The 22,955-nt window shown below is 40.7% G+C and overlaps 1 protein-coding gene across 3 annotated transcripts in view; it reads right to left on the reverse strand.

Moving 5' to 3' along the window:
* Il31ra (interleukin 31 receptor A) overlaps positions 1-10,103 on the reverse strand; it is a 58,802-nt gene extending 48,699 nt beyond the window's left edge. For 2 of the 3 annotated variants that reach the window (XM_006517621.3, XM_006517620.3), the window contains exon 1: positions 10,009-10,103. The gene's annotated coding sequence lies outside the window, so the exon portion shown is untranslated. The remainder of the gene's footprint in view (positions 1-10,008) is intronic. The other variant, NM_139299.2, reaches the window with a different exon arrangement.

A 22,955-nucleotide genomic window follows, 5' to 3' on the forward strand; every position in this document is an offset into this window, starting at 1 on the left:
GGCTGGAAAGCAGTGGATCAATGGATTTTCTACACTCGGGGAAAATGACCTCTCATCAGGGTGCTTCACCCATCTGAAGGGTGAAGACATTTTCAAACATGAGAGGTTTACAAAAATGTTTTTAGACAATTTTGTTGAAGATGTTTCAGATAAATGTTCTGAAGGAAAAAGGAAGTCTCTTGCTAATAGGAGAGAAAATTCCAAGAACGGTGAGCAAGAGGACTCCCAAAGGACATGACACCAACCAGAAATCATCTTTACCGGACAAGAGGCAGACACTGGGCTCAAACAGAGATGGCTCAAACACGTGAAGAAAAAAAAAAATGACACATATCGAAACTGGCAAGGCCTTGCTGATCAGTTAAAAAGCTTGGAGAAGAACTAGTGTTAATAGTAAAGTCTGTGAAATGGCTCAGTGCACAAAGGCACTTGGCCTGCAAGCCTGAAAACCTTAGTTTCACCCCTGAGACCCACACGGTAAAAGGATGCAATCTATTCCCACAAGCTACCTTCTGACATGACACACAAGCACCCACACACATATACACATATTAAGAATTTTAAATCGATATAATTTTAAAATTAAAAAATAAAAAATAGTAAATTTTATTTTTTAATAATTCCATACATGAATATAATATTATTTCACTCATTTCTCACTACTGGGAGTTAAGTTATTATAAGAAGAAGATAATAACTGTCTGAAATCCCAAATTACAATATTGGGTATGAGGAGGAGATATGCTTTCTATACCCGCACCTGGCAAGCTAAACCAAGAGCATCTTGGGTTCAAAGCTAGCCTGTGCTGTACAGTCAGATCTTAACTGAGAATTGCAAGGGCCGGGCGGGGAGTGGGGGTGGGGGAGGGTGTAGCTGAGTGATTAAGGACTTATGTGCCTAGCATGCGTAAGGATGTGAGTTTAGTCCCCACCATACAACTAAAGTGATGGTGTTTCTGGGGGAAAGTCTGGAAAGAGATATGACCCTGGATTTCCTAGGTCATAGCCTTTAAAGTGAGTACTTTAAAGGCAGAGTATTGTATAATGCATAAAACTACAATATAGTGAGGATATATGGGCGAATTGACAAGTGCTCTTCCCATGGGGAGTGTCACTCTCAGTCTCACACATAAACCATTTCCTGCCACGAGGAACAAATGGAACTGGTTTATTGGGTCACTAAAGAATTTAAGAGGGAATCTTTGTTTTATTTCTTTTGTTTCTTTTTTTCCCTTGTTTATTGGCTTTGAAAGGAGGAAGTCGGAGATGAGGAGGAAGTTGTCAGAGATGAGCAGTTAAGTGACAACCTGACAGATTGATGAACAGTTTCCTATGAAATGGTCCATGAATCAGATATGCCATTGATGCAGAAATTTATTAAAATGAATAATGACGGCGCTTTCTGGAGACACACTCTTGAGGATAACTATCATGGTAGTATTAAAAAACCAAACCAAACAAAACAAAACATCCCCACCCAAACAGGAGTTGGAGAGATGGATCAGAAGTTGAGAATACATGGCGGCTCTTCCAGAGCACCTGGGCCTGGCACCCAGCAACCACTTTGAGGTAGCTCACACTGCCTGTAATCCCAGCTCCAGGCTATCTGGGCCCTCCCTCTTCTTGCCTCCTCCAGCACCTCCATGAACATAGTGCAGCATACATACACCCAGGCATGTGCACAACACCCTCACCACACACAGGATAGATAATAAATCTATTTTAAAAAATAAAATTTGTAATTAAAATAAAAAGGAACTCTGTGGACTTCCTTGACTTGACCTATATCCTGGAATTGTGAGCTAAAAGAAGCCCTTTGACCTCAAAGTTGTTTGTTGTAACGGTATTTTATCAGAGCGAGGGAAATGAAACTGATACAGCAAAAAGCAATCACCAGACTTAAGAGACTGCCTTATAAAATGGGGTGGGGGAGAATGCTATCAACTACACATAAGATGGTGTATTAATATCTAAGATACACAAAGAGCGACACAACTACACATCAAAACTCCAAGTAATCCAAACAATAAATGGGTTAATGAATAATTATCAAAAAAGGAGATACCAATGGCCAATAATTACTGGAAAGGTTTTTATTTTTATTGTTTTAACATCTGTAGCCATCAGGGAAATGTAAATTAAATCTGCTTTCAGCGTTTATCTCCCTCTGCTCAGAGTAGCTATCATCAAGAAAACAAATGGCAAATGCTGACCAGGATATGGGGAAAGAGTAATCTTTCTCACTGTTGGGTGAAATATAAATTTGTGAAAATCAGTATGGTTGTTCTTCAAGAAACTGAAGATAGAATTACCATCTAACCCTCTATGATACAAATCAACATATCACAAAGATAACTGCACGTCCAGTTTTCTGGATATACTGTTCACAATATCCAGAGAACAAAACTAGACTATATGTCCATCAACAAACATGAATGGATAAAGAAAATGTGAAGCATATTCACAAAGTAATGTTGTGTGGCCATAAAGAAAAATGAGACCAGTATAACATCTGCAGGAAAATGGATGCCACAGGAAACGATTACGTTAATCAAAATAATTCAGACTTAGAAAGACAAATGATGTGTAAGGTTTTGCTCATACTTCATATATTGAAAGTATGTGTATGTGTGTGTGTGTGTGTGTGTACGTGTGTGTATGTGAGACAGAGAGAGAGACAGACAGACAGACACACAGACACACAGACACAGACAGACAGACAGAACTGGAAGGGAGACCAGGAGAGAGAAGAGCTCTTAAGTGAGCTGGGAAATAGAGCAATGGAATAGGGAAGCAGAAAGAGGGACCAAGGGAATGAGGGAGGAGAACAAGGTGTACTGACACATATGTAATATGTACTATGAAGATATATAACAAAACCCAAACTCTGTTAGGTAACCTAAAACATTAATTAAAAATTTAATCAGCTAGATCCTGCATACACATCCTTCTCTAGGGTGTGTATGCAGGATCTAGCTGATTAAATTTTTAATATAGTAGGGTCTGCCAAATCTACTCCCATTCTGCAGGCTTGGATCAGCATGTACATCCTGCACACCAACCCAGTCACCTCTGTCCACCTGACTTCATTCCAACCTGAGCTACTCCCAGCCTCTAGGTCCAATCTGCCCATAAAACCTCTCTTCAGCCCCAATCTGCTCTGTCCATATCAGATTTAGAACTAACAAAAGGAGTTCACAGGTGCAGAGATCACTGCAAAACTACAAACAATATGAAAAAAAAATCAATCCAGTCTCTCATCTCCATAGCCTATCAGTCCTGTGGAAATGATTGCCAATGAGAATTACCTCAATGAGCCCCAGGATACAGAATTTAAAAGAACAATTGCAAGCTTCATCAAAGAATTCAAGGAATTTAGAGAAGACACAAAGAAACAGCTCAATGAAATAAAGACAAAGATCTTAAGGAGAACAAGGACTGAGGGATGCCCAAGACAACACAAAGATAGGCTGATGGACTTGATGAAGACAATCCACAGCTTGCAAATGATTTAATGAAGAGATACAAACACCAAAGAGGACCCAAGCTGAAATGAGAATGGAAATGGAAAGCCCAGTAACTGAGCTAGAAAACTGAAAGGGGGGCCTTGCAGAAGACAGAACATCACTACCCAAATATCAAGTATCTAAACCAAATAAACAGTATAACAAAATCTTAAAACATAAAAAAGGAACATCCAGGAAATGTGGGACACCATGAAAAGACCACACCTCCAAATTATACAGATGAGGGAGGAGAATTTCAAGATCTTAAGATCATAGGAGAAAACTTCTCCAATCTAAGGAAACACATATCTATGCAGAAACAAGAAGCACACAGAGCACCAAATGGACAAGACCAGAAAAGAAAAACTTCACCACATATCATAGCTAAAACACTAAGTATATAGGGCAAAGAACGTGTACTGAAAGCTGCAAGAGAAAAAAATGCAAATTTAATACAAAAAATAAAACTCACCAGAATAACAGTTGATTTCTCAGCGAAAGCTTTAAAAGCCAGAAGAGCCTGGAGCAATGCATTCTAAGTCCTAAAAGACCATGAGAACCAGCCTAGACTAATATGCCCAGCAAAACTATCACCATAGTTGGAGAAATAAAATTTTTCCATGAAATAGTCATTTTTAAAAATGATTACTTATCTATTTTATGAATATGAGCACACTGTGGCTATCTTCAGACACACCAGACAGAAGAGAGCATCAGACCCCATTACAGATGGTTGTGAGCCACCATGTGGTTGCTGGGAATTGAACTCATGACCTCTGGGCCATCTCTCCAGTCCCTGAAAAATGTCTTAAATAAAAATTATATCCAACAGGCCAATCCTAAAGAAAATGCAGAAAGCAATATTTTAGGCTGAAGAGAGAAATGAGTTGAGCCAAGAGACTGTGGAAAAGAATACAAGGTCATATTTGTTAAAAAAACAAAATACCACTGAAACCACAAACAATATCACCAAAAATCAGCAACATGATTATTGAAATTAACATTTCAATAGTAACTTTAAACATTAATAGCTTCACTTTTTCAATCAAAAGGCTAACCAGATGGATCAAGAAGCAAAATATATCTGTTGACTATAAGAAATGCATTTTAGCTTTAAAGATAGATACCATCTTATAGTAAAAGAAGACCTGTAGCAAATACTTTTAAATTAACACACATGCATGTACACATACACACACATACACACACACACACACACACACACACACACACACACACACACACATGAGAGGGGGAGAGGGGGAGGGAGAGAGGGGGAAAGGGGGAGGGAGAGTGGGAGGGAAAGGGGGAGGGGGAGGGAGGGAGGGGGGAGGGAGAGGGGGGAGGGGGAGAGGGAGAGGGGGGAGGGGGAGAGGGAGGGGGAGAGGGAGAGGGAAGAGAGATACTCCAAAACTCCTATAAACCCAGTATTAATTTGATACCAAAATCAGGTAAAGACAGTAGAGAAAGAGAAAACTATAAGCCAATATCTCTGATGAACATAGACTCAAATATGCTTAATATAATATTTGCAAACAAAATACAGATACACATCAAAAACATCTACTATGAGCATTTGGCTTTATTCCTGAAATGCAGGGGTGGCTCAGCACACACAAGTCAGTAAGTGTAATAAACCACATAAATGGGCTTTAAAAATCACAGAATCATTTCAATAGGCACAGGAAAGGCTTTTTAAAAAAATTTATTAGATATTTTCTTCATTTACATTTCAAATGCTATCCCCAAAGTCCCCTATATCCTCCCCTTGCCCTGCTCCCCAACCCACCCACTCCCACTTCCTGGCCCTGGCATTCCCCTATACTGGGGCATATGATCTCCGCAAGACCAAGGTCCTCTCCTCCCATTGATGGCTGATTAGGCCATCCTCTGCTACATATGCAACTAGAGACACAGCTCTGGGGGTGGTGGTGGTACTGGTTAGTTCATATTATTGTTCTTCCTATAGGGTTGCAGACCCCTTTAGCTCCTTGGGTGCTTTCTCTAGCTCCTTCATTAGGGGCCCTGTGTTCCATCCAATAGATGATTAAGAGCATCCACTTCTGTATTTGCCAGGCACTGGCATAGCCTCACAAGAAACAGCTACATCATGGTCCTGTCAGTAAAATCTTGCTGGCATAGGCAATAGTGTCTGGATTTAGTGGCTGTTTATGGGATGGATCCCCATATGGGGCAGTCTCTTGATGGTCCTTTCTTCCGTCTCAGCTCCAAACTTTGTCTCTGTAACTTCTTCCATGGGTATTTTGTTCCCCATTCTAAGAAGGAACGAAGTATCCACACTTTGGTTTTCCTTCTTGAGTTTCAGGTGTTTTGTAAATTGTATCTTGGGTATTCTAAGTTTCTGAGCTAAAATCCACTTATCGGTGAGTGCATATCATGTGTGTTCTTTTGTGATTGTGTTACCTCACTCAGGGTGATATCCTTGAGATCCATCCATTTGCCTAAGAATTTCATAAATTCATTGTTTTTAATATCTGTGTAGTACTCCATTGTGTAAATGAACCACATTTTCTGTATCCATTCCTCTGTTGAGGGACATCTGGGGTCTTTCCAGCTTCTGACTATTATAAATAAGGCTGCTATGAACATAGTGGAGCATGTGTCCTATTACAAGTTGGAACATCTTCTGGGTGTATGCCCAGGAGAGGTATTGCTGGATCTTCCGGTAGTACTATGTCCAATTTTCTGAGTAACCGCCAGACTGATTTCCAGAGTAGTTGTACAAGCTTGCAATCCCACCAACAATGGGGGAGTGTCCCTCTTTCTCCACATTCTGCTGTCACCTGAATTTTTGATCTTAGCCATTCTGACTGGTGTGAGGTGGAATCTCAGGGTTGTTTTGATTTGCATTTTCCTGATGATTAAGGATGCTGAACATTTTTTCAGGTGCTTCTCAGCCATTTGGTATTCCTCAGTTGAGAATTCTTTGTTTAGCTCTGTGCCCCATTTTTTAATAGGGTTATTTGATTTTCTGGAGTCCATCTTCTTGAGTTCTTTATATATATTGGATATTAGTCCCCTATCTGATTTAGGATTGGTAAAGATCCTTTCCCAATCTGTTGGTGGCCTTTTTGTCTTATTGATAGTGTCTTTTGCCTTACAGAGGCTTTGCAATTTTATGAGGTCCCATTTGTCAATTCTTGATCTTACAGCAGAAGCCATTGCTATTCTGTTCAGGAACTTTCCCCCTGTGGCCATATCTTTGAGGCTTTTCCCCACTTTCTCCTCTATAAGTTTCAGTGTCTCTGGTTTTATGTGGAGTTCCTTGATCCACTTAGACTTGAGCTTTGTACAAGGAGATAAGAATGGATCAATTTGCATTCTTCTACATGATAACCACCAGTTGTGCCAGAACCATTTGTTGAAAATGCTGTCTTTTTTCCACTGGATGGTTTTAGCTCCCTTGTCAAAGATCAAGTAACCATAGTTGTGTGGGTTCATTTCTGGGTCTTCAATTCTATTCCATTGGTCTACCTGTCTGTCACTGTACCAGTACCATGCAGTTTTTATCACAATTGCTCTGTAGTACAGCTTTAGGTCAGGCATGGTGATTCCACCAGAGGTTCTTTTAGCATTGAGAAGAGTTTTTGCTATCCTCAGTTTTTTGTTATTCCAGGTGAATTTGCAAATTGCCCTTTCTAACTCTATGAAGAATTGAGTTGGAGTTTTGATGGGGATTGCATTGAATCTGTAGATTGCTTTCGGCAGGATAGTCATTTTTACTATATTAACCCTGCCTATCCATGAGCATGGGAGATCTTTCCATCTTCTGAGATCTTCTTCGATTTCTTTCTTCAGAGACTTGAAGTTCTTATCGTACAGATCTTTCACTTCCGTAGTTAGAGTCACACCAAGGTATTTTATATTATCTGTGACTATTGTGAAGGGTGTTGTTTCCCTAACTTCTTTCTCAACCTGTTTATCCTTTGTGTAGAGTAAGGCCACTCAAGGCCGGCGTACCCCATCCCAACCTCTCTCAGGGAATGGGGGGGGGCACTGGGGCTTCCCACTTATTCTATACCTTTCATGTCTCTTCACCGTGCCAGACTAGAGTCAAGCTCAACAGGGTCTTCTTTCCCCGCTGATTCCGCCAAGCCCGTTCCCTTGGCTGTGGTTTCGCTGGATAGTAGGTAGGGACAGTGGGAATCTCGTCCATCCATTCATGCGCGTCACTAATTAGATGACGAGGCATTTGGCAACCCTATAGGTGGAACAACAATGTGAACTACCCAGTACCCCCAGAGCTCATGTCTCTAGCTGCATATGTATCAGAAGATGGCCTAGTCGGCCATCAGTGGAGAGACCCCTTGGTCTTGCAAACTTTATCTGTCTCAGTACAGGGGAACACCAGGGCCAAGAAGTAGGAGTGGGTGGGTAGGGGAGTGGGTGGGGAGCGTGTGGGGGACTTTTGGGATAGCACTGGAAATGTAAATGAAATAAATACCTAATTAAAAAAAACCAAAATTAAAAAAAGAGAGAGAGAGTCATAGTTACTCCCGCCGTTTACCCACGCTTCATTGAATTTCTTCACTTTGACATTCAGAGCACTGGGCAGAAATCACATCGCGTCAACACCTGCCAGGGGCCTTCGAGACAGAAAAGGCCTTTGACTAAATCCAACATGACTCAATAAAAGTCCTAGAGAATACAGGGCCAGAGGGAATATACCTCAACGTAATAAAAGCTGTATATGAGAAACTCACAGCCTACATTATAAAATGGAGAGAAGTCTGTAGCAACCCCACTGAAATCAGGAATAAGACAGGAGTGTTACCTATCCCTGGTGCTTTGTAATATTGTACTGGACGTACTAGCTGGAATAATACGGCAAGAGAAAGAAATTAAGGAATAAAATAAAAAAGGAAGATATCAAACTATCCGTATTTACAGATGGCATAATATTATGTATTAGAGATCCTCAAAACTTTTAGAAAACTAGAAACAATAAGAAAATTCAGCAATGTGGAAGGATGCAGAACTTACACTATCAATAGCTTTACTTAACGAACAAAAACTATTCAGAGATTATGGACACATTCCTATTTGTAATAGCCTCAAAGAAATTTAAATATCTAGTATTAAAACTAACCAAGGAAGCAAAAAACCTCTACAATGAAGAATTTAAACTTCTGAAGAAAAAGACGTTAGAAAATGGAAAATCATCAATGCTGAGGGATTGGCAGGACTTACTTATATTGTGAAAATGACCATTTTACCAAAACCTACTTACAGATTCAATGCGATCCCAATCTAAATCCCCATCTCATTCTTCACAGAAATGATAGGAAAAAAAAACCTACCCTAAAATTCACATGGAGCCACAAAAGACTGCAGATAGGCAAAACAACTCTGATGCAGCAAAAGCAATGCTGAAGGAATGGCTATTCCAGATCTTAAGACATGGTACAGAGCCATGACAATAAAAACATGACACTGGCACAAAACAGATGTGTAGACCACGGAACAGCACGGAAGCACGATTACTCATAACTTCAGCCTCGTAGTATTGATGAAGAAGCCAAATAGAAATACTGGAGAGAAAACACCCTCCACAATGGTGCTGGGAAAGCTAGAGGCCCACAAGCAGTTAGACTGCTATCTATCACTTTGCACAAAATTAACTCCAAATAGGTCAAAAACCTGAATGTGAAACCTGGGACACTGAGACTGCTAGAGGAACAGAGGCAGTGCCCCACACAGTTGAGCACTAGGAGGGGACTTTCTGACTAGGACTTAATTTATCCAAGAATTAAGGCCAACAATTAACAAGTGGGACTTTCTGCACAGCTGAAGAAACTAATTGGGAGAAGAGGAGGCCTACAGAATGGGAAAGCATCTTTCCCAGCTACACATGACAGAGGATTAATATACAGAATATATAAAGAACTACCTTTAATCCCAGCACTTGGGAGGCAGAGATCTTGGAATTCAAGGCCAGCCTGTTCTACAGTGAGTTCCAGGACAGCAAGGGCTACACAGAGAAATTATGTCTCAACAAACAAACAAACAAATATTTTTAAAGTTCCCATCAATAAGAAATGCAAATCAAAACAACTTTGAGATTTCATTTACCGCAGTCAGAATGGCAAAGGTCAACAAGACAACGGACAGCACACGTTGGAGGGGTTTGGGGAAAGAGATAGCCTTACTTACTGCGAGTGGGACTGCACACAGGTGCAGCCACTGTGCAAACCAACGGAGAGAATTCTCAAAAAGCTAGTTTCTCACAAATACCACCCTAGACTAGCAAGCTAAAGGGATTATCCAAAAAGATACTTGGAATTATTAAACACTGATCAATTTAACACCCTTGGAATGTATCTGTTATCTCATGATACTTTGCTGCTCAAGGTTTCCTTAGATCAATAAATCATGGCTTGTTCTTAAGGCATAAATCTTTAACTTATATATTCATGCCTCCATAGCTTGAACTATTTATTTTCAAGAAGCAATTCTCCCGTTGCTGGCCTTGGGAGCTTACCAGGCTGATCACAGAACGGCACTAACGCAGAACAGAAAAGCTGCAGCAAGGCGTAATTCCACTACAAAGCAGTGCAACTCAGGCACTTTGTGGGGTTTCTGAAAGCCTTCCTTAAATACAACAGAGTGACATAGTTGTAACCCCTTGCCAGGGAGTACAAATGGATCTCGTTACCTTATCATGCCAAGCACAATATATTATCACAATTTCCTGGAAACCCTTCAGGCATTTTAAGCCTTTGCCTCATAAATTACCCTTAAAAGTGTTCCGTTAAAAACAGAGTGGAAAAGTTATCTGCTCTTTCTCATCATTATGCATGCCTCACTAGTACAAAATGTTTTTTTCCACATTATCATGACTGAAAGGAAACTACAGAGGACCCTGGACACAGACACAAGTCCCTCATGTCTTTCAGTCTTTATTCCTAGTAAGAGCCACAGTTAGCACAAAGGCATTAAGAGCTTGTCTACCAGCGATTCGTGGGTTCTGCTGGGCCCGCCTCTCAGTTCTGCTCACGGTGACTGACCCCCCCTTGCCAATCCTTTTTTTCTCCCCTCCCTTTCACAGGCACTGATGAGCATGCTATGTCCAAAGGGAAAGCAAGCAGGCGCAATTCCCACCCTGAAAAGAAGGTCTTCTGTGCTCCTGGATAGACCAGGGCAATCAGGCTCTTGATGAATATTTGTTGAATAGATGCAGTTGTATCCTGCAAATCGCATGGCAATCTTTCATATTTAAATTTATGCAGTTCTGTAGCTTTTTAAAACCATTCTCCGCCCACCCCCCACAGGTCTGATCTTAGTTAGGGTTTCCATCGCTGTGAAGAGACACCATGACCAGGACAACTCTTATATAGGAAAACATTTAAATGGAGTTCAGAGGTTCAGTCCATTATCATCATGATGGAAAATATAGCATCCAGACACACAGGGTGCTGGAGAAGAAGCTGATAGTTCTACAACTTGATCCATAGGCAGCAAAGACTCTCTTCTGCATGCAGCCCTGCAGGAGGGTCTCTCTTCCCAAATTGGTGGAGGTTGAGCTCAAAGGAGACCTCAAAGCCCACCCTCACAGTGACATGCTTTATCCAATAAGGCTACACCCCCTAATAGTGCCACTTCCCATGGGGCAATCATTACACCATATACATAAAAAACTCTTACTGCAATCGTGATCTCTAGGTTATAAGCTTCCGTCTCTGGTCACCACCTTTCTCTCTTGCTTTCTCCCCTGGCACAAAGGACGGGAACTGCACCAACAACCATGAGTTGAATTTAGCTTAAGTACAAAGAGAATTTGGCACAATCAACCAGCAACTATTCACTGTGCATGCATGCATTAAATTTGTGTGACAGTACTACACAGCCCTTCTTGGCAAAGGCTCAGATGCTCAGCAGAAGGTAATATGCATTGATTATCTGATCTATGTGGGGTAGTAGGGGAGCCTTCAGAGTACTGACTCTCAAATAGGTTCCAGAGCATCTCTCACAAAGGTTCATGAGGGAATGGCCTAGCAGTGTAGCACAGCAATGAAATAGTGGATTTTTAGGAGCTAGTGGAGAGTTTTGGGTAATTTCAGGCATGTCCTTAAAGATGAAAAGTTGATATATGATTCTGGCTTCCTCCTCCCTCTCTCCCTTCTCTACACCACAGTGTACTGTCTCACCACAAGCCTAAAGGGAAAAAAAATGCCAGTTGATAATGAAGCAAAACCTCCAAAAGTGTGAACACTAATAAACCTATCCTCTTTATAAACTGACTGTCTCGAATAGCTCTGCAGCGATGGATCGCTAACACAAACAACTGCAGAAGCAGGAGGAAGTGCGCATGCACACGTATGTGTGTGTGGAGACACGGTTGGATGTTGGCTGCCTTCTTCATTTGCTCTCCGCCTTATTAAGAGACGGCCTCCTGCTGAAGCTCTCCAATTAAGCTAGAGTGGCTAGCCAGCAAGCAATCCTCCTGCATCAAGTCACCAACTGCTTATTACAGCCTTACACCAGCATGTTTACAACAGCCATTAAAAACAAACAAACAAACAAACAAACAAACAAACGTGAGTTCTAGATCAAACTCAGGTTCTTGTGCTTGCAAAGCAAGCTCCTTACCAATGGAATCATCTCCCTGGCCCTTAGGATAGTTTTAGTGCAGTAACAGATGATTGAAACGGGGAGAGTAGCTTTGTGTGTCAACCAATGCCATAAACTAGATACCTATATATTTCAGGGGAAGGTTCATTGATTTTGATTTTGAGTGAGGAGGCATGGGACAGTGTATCATGTAGCCCAGACTGGCTATAAACTTGCTATGGAGCTGAAGATGTTCTTGAACTTTCAATCACCCAGTTTTCCCCTTCCAAGTGCTGGTTTTTAGACAATGCTCAGTGCTATATTATGCTGAGTAATGAATACAGGTAGTTTGCGAATGACATATATTCTACCAAATCTACATTCCTGGTGCTACTTATTTGATTTCTTTGAGAAAAGATCAAACTAGGTAGCTGAAGCTGGCCTCCAATTCATGATGCTTCAACTTAAGACTCCTGAGCACTGGGATTCCAGGGGTAGACCATGAAGCATGATTTAAAATGTAAAGGTAAAGAAACACGAACAGCAGGAGTCAGCTAAACTTTTCCCTCTGTGACAGGATCTCACTGTGGATTTCAGAACAGCCTGAAACTTGCCATGTGGCCCACGTTGGTCTCGGTGGATTTGTTGTTGTTGTTGTTAGTTCTTTAACACATGTCAGTGTTTCGGCTTGCCAGTATGTATGCACATGCACCATGCAGTGCCCGCAGAGGCCAGAAAAGGGCACTGGAACCCATGACACTGGCATTAACAGACAGTTATGAGCCCTCATAAGGTTCTTGGATCCGAAAGGAGGTCCTCTGAGAGCAAGTATTCTCAACCACTCTACCACCTCCCTGCCCCTTTCAGTTTCTAGAAAGCAAAGATTATAGGCACACACCAGCAAATCACTCTTTTTTTTAGGTTTTGAGATATGGTAATTATATCAATTCCCCCTTCCTCCCTTTATTTCTTCCAAATCCTTCCATATACCCCCTCCTTGTTCTTCCTTATTCATGACATCTTTTCATTGTTATGTGCATATACATATATTATAGCAACATATATATATATATGTACATAATACATATCTATTCCTAACTACAGCCTACTCACAATTTGTATAATGTTACTCATATATATGTTCTCTGGGCTGAGCATTTGGTATTAGATAACCTATCGGTATGCTCTTCCTTAGAGAGATCTTCCTAGTCAGTACTCCTTAGTTGCCCAAAGCACTTTGTGTAGGGTTGAAGGCTCAGTGGCTTTCCCTATCCACTGGGAAGTGTCTATTGGCGTTGTTCATGTTTAGGAAGTCATGGTGGTGAGACTTTGTGGGCATAAAGTATGACATTACAAGGACTCACAATCTCACAACAAACTCCCTGATCTCCTGGTTCTTAAAATCCCCCCTCCTCCTGAAACAGTCCCTGAGCCTTAAGTGTGGGAATGTTTTGTAACGCACCCACTGGGACTGTGCTCCACAACTCTGCTCCAAACACACCTAAATAGGGACAGCCTATTAACTATTTGTTCCACATATAATTTTTAAATGTGGAAAATATTTTGAGGAGAAACTTCTTACCACCAGTTAACATATATGAAGGAAAACACTCCAGCTCACAAAAGAATGAAATATAACAAAGACCATGTTTCAAAGCTGACCAAAAACAAAAGGCAAACTTCATTTCATCTCACTAGCTACAAAAATGCTTCAATTACATAACGACTTTAGTTTATAGTTTAAGTTTATAACTACTTTTATTCTTATATTTAACCTATAAAAATATATTTTATTAAAAAAAACCATGTTACTGTAAAGCTCACCCATTAAAATTTGGATTTCTTAAAGAAAAATAAAGTGAGGAACGGGTAACTGAACAAAGTTTTGCTAGTTCTTGATAGTAAACATCCCCATGATACTAAAGCAATCTGCTAGTAATTGGACATTTTCGTAAAACACAGCCAGGAATTTGAAACAGTGCAGCCAGATGATCCTTTGCTTGGAGAGATTCACAGCATTACCCTAGTAACGTGGAGTGATAATTAAGAGCAATAGTAAATAGACAAAGTTTGCAAAAGCAATTAGCACTTCCTTCGACAAGCTTGAACTGGGCAGAAGACAGAATTTGCAGATAAATCAACCCTTCATCACGTCTGACAGCCAAAGAAAACAAAAATTTCAAAGCTATGATTAACAGCTTGGCACAATAAGCATATTTAAATGATGTTTTAAGATGTTTTTCTCTGGATACCTTGTCCACTGAGGTAATTCTGAGAGCTTAATTAGCACTTCCTTTTTCCATTCTTCCCCATTATAAGCAAAACGCTGGCTGTCCTTATCAAGTATAAGACAAGCAAGAAGCTAGGATTAAACATCTAGATATGTCAGTAAGACAACTGTTAGACTCAAGTTAGATGTTTAAAGTATGAGAGTGTTACACTCAAGAGTTAAGGAATGGAATACCATGGGTACTTGTAAAATTCCTCAGTTATTTTGCCTCACGCATCCCCTTAAGAAATCTTTCTACTACATTTGAAACTATGGATTCACATTTAACAGAGAACAGGCAAAGTGATGGAGCATGTCTGGATCCAATTAAAAGACTGTAATGTCTTTTTTCCCACTTTTGTCCTCTGCTTTGATGACATCAATTGCTATGTTACAAGCTACTCTGTGGGAGGTACACATGGCAAGAAACGCCAGGCAGACTCTGATCAATGGCTCTAAGAAACTGATACAATCACAACCACCTGAGACGGTCTGCAGGCAGACCCTTTCTTGGACATGCCTTGATTATATTGTAGCTGATATCTTGCCTTGTAAGAACCTAAAACCCAGGAAGTAGTTAAGCCTTGTCCATATTTCTAACTTACACAAAAGTTAAGTTAATAAATGTTTTATGTCACTCAGCTTAGGTGTAATTTTATGCCAATAGGTAACTAAAGCAAAATTCGAGGAAATAGAAAAACAGAACACACATACATGTAGCGTAGGCCAATAGTTAAGTAGGCATGCATAACAATAGAATAACCCACTGTTAAGGAAATGTTAGAAGGAAGAAATACATGAATAGTAAAGTCAGATAATTAAAAGAAGCTGCATCTCAGAGAGTCCTAACTCTAAGTCCCTGGTTGAATCCACTGAGGATAAAACTTTTCCAGGCCAATGTCCCATGATTTGGTCTACAAGTCTTTTGCTAAGAAAGGGGATGTGTCTCAGTGACATGGTACTTACATGACATATGCAAAACCATGAAATCAGTCCACAACGCAAATAATAATAATAATAATAGACTGGTTCCTCTACTACCATTTGGTTATGGTATCCAAAACTACATCAGTAGAAAATTTGTAATTTTTCTCGTACTGACCAAATACCTGACAGAAACAAGTGGAGGGCAAGGATCCATTCTACCCCGCAGTTTCAGGGGCCACCAGTCCATCATCAGGGCAGAGGAAGGCATGGTAGCTGGTGGCTCTTTATAGCATGGTAGTTCAGAAAACAGAGCTCAGGTTGGAAATGGGGTTAGGCTGCAACCCTCACGATATCGTATGCCTTCCAGTCATGCCTTCAGTATCAAAGGTCCCACAACACCCCAAAACATTTCCACAACTTGAGAAGTGTTTGAACACATCGCCCAGTAAGGGACATTTCTCAAACTGTAACAGTGAATGACAGTGTAGATAGACATTGTCATAATGTCATAAAGAACAGCTTCCAGGGACTAAACCACCAACCAAAGAGCCATGGAGGGATCCATGGCTCCAGATGCATATGTAGCAGAGGATGGCCTTATCTGGCACCAATGGGAGGAGAGGCCATTGGTCCTGTGAAGGCTCAATGTCCCAGTGTAGGGGAATACCAGGATGTGGAGGCAGGAGTGGGTAGGTGGGAGGAGGAACACCCTCATAAAAGCAGGAGGAGGGCTGATGGAATAGGGGGTTTCCTTTGGGGGGGACTGGGAAAGGGGTTAACATTTGAAATGTAAATAAAGAAAATATCCAATAATAAAAAAAAGAATATCGCTTCAGTTCTTGTTCCTGGATGGATTTGGGTAAAATGGCTTTGGTAAGGTCCTGAAGATGCATTTGACTTTTGATTCATCTGTTTTGCACTGGAACTTGCAATATCTTATGACCCTCCTGACAAAATGTCCAGTGAAGTGATCTATTTTATGTGTGAATTTTAAAGTAGAAAATTTCATACACACACACCACACACATACACACACAAATAAGATCATATCACATTCCCCACAGATTCCCTTCAACATATGCCTCTCCCATTTTTGTCTTTTTAAAAATGTCAGTAAGTCCAATTCATTGCTGCCCATGTACATAGGTGGGGGTGGGGGGTCGCATATTAGACAACCCACCAGCCACAACATCCCCAAAGGAAAAATAGTTCTTCCTCACCCAGCAACTGTCAACTGCCACTAAACTCCTTAGTAATGGGTGGCGCCTTGAGCGCTCCTTCCCAGCCTGTGCTGGTTTTTGACTGCTGGATCTTACATAAATCTGAGCAGGTAGTCACAGCTGCTATCATGCTGTATCCAGAAGGAAGCTCTTCTCCCTACCCCTATCCTCCTTTCCTAGGGATAAGTGAAACAAATGAATGGCAATTTTCACTTAGAGTCATGTCACTTTTTCCCAAAACTGCCAGGCAAGACTTTAAGGAATGCCCAGAAGTGTGTGTATGTGTGTGTGTGTGGGGGGGGGGGGGACGACAGGATGAAAAAGGAGACTTTAAGGTCTGCTAAGCTTCGAGGCTTTTATTTTCCATTCCTATTGGTTGAAGCTCTTTACTGGATATAAACCCAAGCCTTCACACACTAGGCCATGGGCCCTGCCACTGTACTATATTCCCAACACACAGAATTGAGTTAGTAAGTTAGTTCCTGTATTATTGTTAATGTTTAATTGTGTGTGTTTGACATATGGAAGTCCTAAGACAGCTTGTGGAAGTCAGTTCTCTCCTTCTACTATGTGGGGCCAAGAATCAAACTCAGAATCAGGCATGGCAGCAAGCCCTTACCACTGAGCTACCTCACCAGCCCTGTTTCCTGTACTTTTATGGTCACTTTCCAAGTCTTTGTTTTTGTGTTGTTTTGAGACAGGGTTTCTCCATGCACTTCTGGCTGTCCTGAAACTCACTCTGTTGACCAGGCCTCAAACTCAGAGACCCACCTGCCTCTGCCTCCCGAGTGCCTGGATAAAAGGCGTGCAACACCACTGCCCGGCCACTTTTCAACTCTTAGAGTACATTCAGGCTGAAGAAAGCAAAGGAGAAGAGGCTCTTCTTTAACAATCCTCTTAACAATCTATATAGTATCTGAAGCAAATCAAGAAGTCTCTGTCCTGGGATAGAAAGAGCGCCAAATAAAGTGCCTAGCACTGACTCACAAGGATGCAAGTGTGGCTCCCTAGCACCTGCATAAAAACCCAGATGAGTGGCCTCCTTTGGCAGCCCTAGTGCCAGGAGTGGAAGGGAACAGACAGGTTCATGGCTCAAGCTCATTGGTCAGCCAGTCCCGTTACTCAGCGAGCTCTGCATCTAGTGAGAGATCCAGTGTTTAAAAGACAAACCAACCAACCCAGGGGGCAGTTAGTAAGATGCCCAATTGTCTACTTTTAGCCTCCACAGCAGTGTGTGCACACTCAGCCTCACTCTTTTCTCTCTTCCTCCTAGCTCCCTCCCTCTAATGCATGTACCAGTACATCTTTGTTCTGACTCAATTTTGTACAGAAACTTAATGATTATCCTAGACAATATCATTATGTCCTGGTGTTTTCATTTAATCATTATTTAATCACTATTGCCAAGACTTCCAGTTGAGTCTCAGTTTCCTGGACACACAAATAAGGCCAAGTTCCCAACATGGAATGTGACAAGACACATTCGCTCTTCCCTTGTCTAAGTCAGCAATCTTATGCCCACCTCCATTAGCCCCACTCCTACTCTTGCCCTTTTTCTGGCTTGACAAAAGGAAAGCACAAAGACTTTAGAAGGCGTGTGCACAGAGACAGAATAAAACGTAATAAAAATAAAAAAATGAATTAACATGCACAGGATGACATAATTAGTAGTGGTCTGAAGTGGAAACCTATGGGTGCTTTGGAAAATCAGTTGTGTTGGATGGTGTTTTGCTGGGGTAGACACGTGGAGGGTTTTCCTGAAGCAGATGCAGATGAGAGGATGTTTTGCTAAGGCAGACACGTGAAGGAACATTTCACTGAAGCAAATACAGGTGAAAGGATGTTTTGTTAAAACAAGCACATGGAAGGACACATGATGAATTGGTTCGCCTTACATTGCATTGATGAGCTGTTTGTCCTGACTCTACAGAGAGAAAATCACCAAAGAACTTCTTGTGAGGTTCTGGTGGCTTCTTGGCACTTCTGAGGACTCAGGCTAATTATCAGAGTGATGTTGGCTGATACATACCCAAATGGTGAGGCAAGACTTGTGCGAGGACATGTGGTATTTGGAAGAGTATAAATAGGACCTAACAGACAGTGATGAGGGCTTGAATAGCTAGCTTTGCTTCTTGGTATCCTGTCTTCGTCTTCTTTGATCTTCACTTCCTTTAGAGAGGCTCAGCAGAGAATTTCTTCTAGAGCCCCTGCTGGTGTTGGTCACTCCTGCTGACTAGTACTGATTCAGCTCAGGCCTGGCTACTTCTGCTGGGTCGTGCCATTGCTGCTGATTTGTGTTTGCTATCCTGGCACTACTGAACTGGACTGCTGGTATATATTTGCTCCAAAGAACTATTTCTAAGCAGGTCCACTTCCTCTGTATCCTAATAACCTTTCTTTCCCACTATTTCTGGTGGGTGGTGGGCTAGAAGGGAGATTAAAGCATTTAAGAACCCTTATTAAAAGTAGATCTTGGGGAAACCGGGAAAGGGGATAACATTTGAAATTTAAATTAAAAAACAATAAAAATAAACAAACAAACAAACAAATAAAGCAAAAAAATAATAGTAGGTCTTTGAAAAACTTAAGCCTACAGTGGTCAATGTCAGTTACTTCCTTAATATAGGGTTTCTTTTCTACTGAATTCTACATAGATAAGAGAACTGAATTCTGCAGTTACTCAAAAGTGATTATCATAACTCAACATGTTTACTCATAGTATACTGTGACAAACTATACTTGCTGAGACACAGTCACATTCCAAATCCCAAACAACTTAATTAAATTTAGGGCATTACATAGGTAATTCTGTTTATAAATTTAAAGTCAATTATTGGAATCAGAATCTCCTTTTCAGATGACTGCTAACCCAGTTAAATATTCAGCTGAAGAGTGTATTAAGAGGCAAATATTAGAAATCACAATATACCATTTACTGGCAAGAACACACTAAGGGTTAGTCTGAGCTGATTAGTACTCCTGAATTATCACGAACAAATTTCCAATGGTGGAACACTCTGATGAAACAATTAATTAAGTATGATGCCAAGATAGCCAATTAAACAAGTTACGTGATAACTCAAGGGTATATAAAACTACTTATAATATAGACAAACAATATAGTTGGGACTGTGGTCCCTGACTTCTCAAGAACCCACTGACTAACATCAATAGAGAAGTTAATTCATAAACATTACACACACACACTGGCATTCAGCTATGACAGTCTTCATTCTCACATAACTCTGTCTCTCAAAACTTATGTGACTACATGGATTGTCTGACTTAATCATGCAAAATGGGTGGGAAGGGGCCCAGTTATTATCTTCCTTTTATACCAGTTAACTAAGCCAGAGGAGATAACCAATATTCTGTTTCTCTCTTTCCTCCCCTCCCTCCCTTTCTCACCTCCCCCACCCACTCACTCACAACGTCAATGTTAAGATTACTCCAATTAGCTGCCTGTGAGACCTCACACTCACTTCACTGTACAGCAGCTTCTGCTACATGTACACGTTCTTGATGTGAAAGTGCTATGACATCTATTAAGAATCTTTCAATCTCCCACATGAAAATCACGTTGAAACAAATAACCCCAAGACTTTAGGGTAAGTGCGTATGTTCAGAAAGAAGAAAAAAGATTTTGCTCCTGAACAGTGAAAGGGAATTTCACAGGAATATGAGACTGCAAATAAAGAAAATATTAGCCATATAGACAAAATTCTTCATGGAATCCCCCAATTAAAAAAATAACTTACTGGTGCCCTACTTGGATGATTTCATAGTTGCTCTCTATATCACAGTAAAATAATCGCTTACGCAAAAGACTAAGAAAGTTATCCAGAGTGTCTCATTTGCTCATTAAACTCGCAGCACTCACGCTAGCATCCCACAGTCTAACTTTACTGTTACTCCTCATCCTCTTCTACAGGGTATTTCTTGTGGCATCGTTTGTCTTAAGTTGCAGCTCTCAGCTCTCCCTTCTAACAGAGACGAGTGCTTGCAAAGCTGAGAACTTGCCTGACATTTAACATAATGTTTTGCTCTATAATCCACAGGAACACTGCAACTCTCACCTGGACGTGGGCTGCCCCTGGTTCCTGGCTGCAGGATCCCTTCTGGCTGCTCAGCATGCTTCCTCAGAGCTCACCTGGCCAGCTTCTCCTTCCACCCCGAGAAGGCTGGGCTACCAGGAACAGTAGGAGGAGACCCGGGCCAGGAACGCCTCCAGCACTGCCTTCTCTGAGAGCCCGGACAGCAGCACCTTCTCCAGCACATCTTGAGAGTATATTCAGCATGACCAGATGAAAAGGACAATAACCACCTTTTAAGGGGTGAAGGTAAAGGTATTGATATGGGACAGACTGCTTAAACTTTAAACACAGCCTCTGGCAATGCTTCTCTATACACTAAGTATGGACTCCAGTTTTCCATGCATATAAAAATTTATCAAGGTAGGCCTGGATATATAGTTCAGTGGCACAGAACTTACTTGGAATGTGCCAGGCTCTGATTAGATCCCCAGCAGAAAACCAACTCTCCCTCTCTCTCCCTCTCCCTCTCTCCCTCTCCCTCTCCCCTCTCCCCCTCTCCCCTCCTCTCCCCACCCTCTTCTCTCTCTCTCCCCCTCTCCCCCTCTCTCTCCCCCCTCTCTCCCCCCTCTCCCCCGTTTCTCTCTCTCCTCTCTCCTCTCTCCTCTCTCTCTTTCCTCTCTCAACAAACCAACCCAGAAATGAAATTTGCCTTCACTCAGTGACAATGGAGCAGTAACTACAGAACCCATTCAAATATGGAGCTGAGAAAGGAGGCCCAGTAAGCTCACCCATACTGTTCCTTTGAACAAAGTATACCAGTTCTACTCCATCAGTCCCAAGGCCCGAGGAAAGGGTAGAATGGGTAGCAACCCTAAGTCAAGAGTACCCCTCATCTTTGTCCCCAGTGTTGTCACAATACTTCCCAAGACCTCATTTGTACAGTTCCTTGATATTTCACATTTGAACTGCCCTGGAACAGGTATGCATTCCTAATTAAAAGACACAAAAGATTCCAGGAAACTATCCCATTATAGACATACCATCACCTCTGCCTTCTCTTGAAAAAAGACTGTTGATCATCAGGCATAAAAGAGCACTAGACTCTAAGGGAGTGCTGTATAAAAATAGGGACTAGATGCTTTGTTTGAATAAAAGTGAGCTTGAGTTCCATCAAATATACAGTACACAAAACCATAGAGGTTTAAGATCTCTAAAGCCAAGCTGCAGAACAACAGATACTCAATGTAAAACTGATTGCTTGAGTTAAATTCTACAGAAGTGGTATTAAATTCTACAGAAACAGAAAACTTGATTAAACAATAATTTGGGAAAAGAATAAAGCTCTGAAATATTAAAAATAGTTGCTTGAAATGTCTTGAAAATGCTTGAAATGACTTGAAAGACAACAAAAAAACTACCACAAATAAGAACAAGCAAAAAAAAATTAATAAAAGGTATGAGTCAAAGAACTAAATAGTTATGACAGCCATTAGAAGCTTCAAAAAGAACAAAGTTTAGGAGGAAAATATCTAAGAAATAACAATGAATCCTGGAACACCCTCTCCCCCCAAAAGACATTCTTCAAAGCACACTAAGTACTTCTTAGAATTAAAAAGCCCACTCATCATTATAAAATAGAAGTTAGGAAAATTTCAACCTTATAGGTAATATGCTGGAACAAAGAATACATTGTAAACAGACTGATTGAACTCTAACCCGTCATACATAAGGCAAGCTTGTTTATGGGATAGCTGTGAACAATTTCCATTTGGCCTAAACAATTATCTTTTTCTGCTCAGATACAAATAGTTGTCAGAGGTACTAGGAAACATAGAACTAGGAAAACAGGGAAGATTATCAAGTTGCCAACTGGACCACCTCATGGAAATTTGCATAGATATAAATACTGGCTATTGATTTTAGAACCAAACAATAGATTCAAGGAAGATCATGGCTCTAGAACAGAATGCATATGTGTAGAAATAAAATATACAGGTTAGCCTGTTATATAAAAAGAAGACAGGAAAAAGATGCCATTAATATCCCATGAAATATACTTTTATGGTGACTTAAAGAGAAATGAATTATATCCTAACATCAAAATTAGTAGATGCCTAAACATTATAGGCAAAAACTAAGTATGAATAAATAAAGGCCAACAGCCAGAAACTGTTAAATGTTGATTATAAAATGGGACTGGGAATTTGAACAAAGAAGGACAGAGAATATTACTATAAACACTTGTCATAGAATTTTATGTCTTAACTATAGGTAATTTTTAAAGGAAATTATTCAAACCTATACCTAGAGACAAGAGGATTAACTGAATATAGGAAGATTCACAGCTAGTTTGTGATCTTGGTAGGATTATGTATACTTTCCAGTTTTATCTTTGATTCAAATATGCTATGTATAGTATTTTTTTTTC

The sequence above is a fragment of the Mus musculus genome, chromosome 13 (assembly GCF_000001635.26).
Source record: "Mus musculus strain C57BL/6J chromosome 13, GRCm38.p6 C57BL/6J".
Lineage (NCBI taxonomy): Eukaryota > Metazoa > Chordata > Mammalia > Rodentia > Muridae > Mus > Mus musculus.